A 3421-nucleotide genomic window follows, 5' to 3' on the forward strand; every position below is an offset into this window, starting at 1 on the left:
GTTAGGATCTGTCTGCTCCCACTGTCCTCTGTTCTTGCCCCAAGCTTCATTTAGCAGAGGCTGCTGTCCTTCCAGCGGCTGGATGGGAGTGTGTGCGTGTGTGTGTGTGTGTGTGTGTGTGTGTGTGTGTGTGTGTGTGTGTGTGTGTGTGTGTGTGTGTGTGTGTGTGTGTGCGTGTGCGTGTGTGAAGGGGGGTGAGGTTAGGACAGAGATCAGAAGGAGGCAGCCCCTGTGGTCAGATGGGAAGTTTGTTCTGCTTAGCCACCTTTGAAGTTATAAATACCTCAGAGGGGATCAAACTGGCTAGAAGTCTATATTCCTGGAGAAGGGATAGGACCTCAAGGGCTGCGTAACCCAGTGCTTTTGATAGCGGACCGCTAACGTTCTTATGTTTCTTTGACTGGCTTTCTCCATCTTTTTTTCCCCCTTCTCTCTTCTCTCCCTCTCTCTGTCTCTTCTACTTGTCTCTTTCATTCTCCTCTCCTGCCATCCACCCTCTTGCTCTCGCTGCTTCTCTCTTACTCTTTTTTTCTGTTTCTCCCCTCTCTCCCTTTCTTCTCTCCCTATCTCCTCTTTGTTGCTCTCTCTCGCTCTCACCCCCCCCCCCCCCCCCCCCCCTTCCCCGCTTTCAGCTCAGGGAGTGAAGTGTGCCCCCCCCCCCCCCCACCCCACTCAGCAACACTAATGTGAACATTCTGAAGCTCTGAAAGGCACTCCCAGGGATTCCCAAAATAACTACAGAGCAGCTAGTTAGCCAGACTGGTTTTAACAATGCTGATGTATAAACAGACCTTTGTTGATGGCTGTGGGAGTGGAGTTACGTAGTGTTCTGTACTCTGAGGCAGCTTTCATGTCACCTTCTCCTTTCCTGCCATTAGACAGCTGATGTACAGTTTTGAATCAGTTAAACTAAACTTAAAACTTGCGAAGCTGAGGTACATCATGCATTGATCTTGCAAAAAATGGAACATGGTATGGCGCCACTTTATGGTCTCGGGGTCATCCTCAGACAAGCCATCCACCGGTTATTCCAGTCATCCCGATCCTCCGTACATCTGGCTACTGTAACTCGACAGTACTTTCCGCTCCTGCGTCTCTATGAAGGACATCCACATACGTTAGTGTGGGACGCCGTTGTGATTGATGCCCGCGTGTCGGCTCCTACAGCACCAGTTTGCTGGCTGGATGCTCCTGCTGTCTCAGCTATCGAATTTGTAGAAAACCTTTCCTTTGCATGACCACAGTCCTGCTTTCATGATATTGTGATTGGAGGCTACTATGACTTAATGGTGGCAACAACAGATGGATGGATTTTTGGATGTGCCTTTTTTATATGTTTGTTGAACCTACTTGACTCGATCCAATGACTGGCTGGTTTTTCGGGCTCCAAACACATGGAATGTCCTTCAACGTATTCTGAAGTTGGAGGTTCTTCCATCATTTGCCCAATTTGAAAGTAGGATTTCCGACCACTGTGTTCCAACTTGTAGCTGCTGTAACTGACTTGTGTTGATCATTACGATTTATTTTGTTTCTTGAATGTATTTGTTGATTTCTCTGTTTCTTGTCTTTGTTTTTATGTAAGCTCATCGTCACTGTAAAGGAGGGAAATCTCTGTCTTACGAGTTAAAATAAGTTTGTAATGAAATGAAATGTATTTTTGTATATCTGAAAAACTGAAAAAAAAGTTTATTTAAAAAAAAAAAAAACCTTGCTCCTCAATATAAATGCGGCCCACCTGAATCATCGAATTTCTAGCATTTTAGTGGCGTAGCTAAAACAGAGTTGATGAGATGTAGTCATGTGTGTTTGGAAATGAGACGACCCCAGCGAGGGGCGAGTGAGGGTGGAAGCTGATACTGATGAGCCTGTGACACTGATGTCTTGAGCACTGAGAAGTAGATACTGTTAAAGGAGTGGGTACTGGGGTTAAAGTGCAGAACATCCTTTAAATTGAGGGTATTCATATCCTTGTCCAAATACTTTAGGAGTTGGGGACAGTATATGGAGTGTGTATGGCATTATGTAGGCCCTCTAGTACAGGGGAGCCACCTTCCGGCTTGGCTCCACTGGGTCTGTTAGCGTCAGCGTCAACCGTCAGCTATCAGACGCTAAGGTAATTAATTCATTGTAATTAATGACAGCAGACCCACTTCAGCCCTTGCGTCATGTTCGACGCCAGCTTCCGACGTTAGAGAATTACCGAGGTTCATTTCTTGATTTTTGACGGTAGAATGTCAACGCTGACAGTTGACGCTGACGGCCGCAGTGCGGCCGAGGGGTTTGGCTGCTTGACGACTCATCGTTGGCTCCCACACAAATGTAGGAGATTTTCACTGTATGAGGCCCAGCCCCAACAACAGCCAACAACAAAAAATGTGCGAAAAAATGTGAGAAATAAGTGGTACGATTCCGGAATAAAATGGCCACACTCAAGAGAACAGAGCACACATTTCAGAGAATAATGGATTTATGATTTATGCAGGCACAGCTAAAGCAGCTGGGTTGCCGGTACGTCTGATCTACAGTGAAGAATTGGCCCACAGTAAGAGCAAGATTGTGAGACTACACTTCCCTGTGTTTTTCCTCCTACAAACCCACACATCCATTGTGGCTCCTGAGGTACAGTAGGCTGCATTTGTCTCTAATGTGAAAAAAATCTATCTTGCTGTCATGAAGGTTCCCGACCCCTGCTTTTATAGAACAGGGATCCCATTGTGTGTGTGTGTGTGTGTGTGTGTGTGTGTGTGTGTTTGTTTCCTCCAGTGTTATCTCAGAGATAGCCCTGATGTTCTACAGATTTCTTCTCCTAATCTGGGATTATGCTACCAGATACCGGGCCTGTAACAAGGTTGTTATAATCTTAGAGCCCCCAGGGGGCGCTGCGCTGGTTACACTGTCACACCAGCAGGTTTCATCACCACGGGTTCATGGGACAGAGCAGGGGTGGAGGGAGAGAGAGAGAGAGAGAGAGAGAAAGACAGAGAGAGAACTGTCCTTAATGCCAGTACAGACAAACCCCAGTACACCACAGCTCTCTAAACCCCTCCCTGCTCTCCTTTCTCTCTCCCTCTCTCCCCCAGCTTACAGAGAGTACAGTGGATTTATAGCTACATATAGATCCTACACCACCCTCTCTGTCAGCCCACTCATCTCAGTATTACCAGACACCCCCACCTCCTCCCCATACACCCCCACACCCCCCCCACACCCCCCCCCCACACACACACTCTCCACGCCTCTCACCCACCACTTCGACGCCCTCTCTCTCTCTCGCTCTCTTTCCCCCATAATCCCACCCCCCCAACACCACCACAGTCCATCAGAAACCGCTACAGGATCCTCTCTCTCCCCGTGGTCCACATATGATGAAATATCCATGAACACGCTAATCAATAATACAATGCCGTGTTACTGTAAC

Source organism: Borostomias antarcticus (assembly GCF_949987555.1).
Source record: "Borostomias antarcticus genome assembly, chromosome: 4".
NCBI lineage: Eukaryota > Metazoa > Chordata > Actinopteri > Stomiiformes > Stomiidae > Borostomias > Borostomias antarcticus.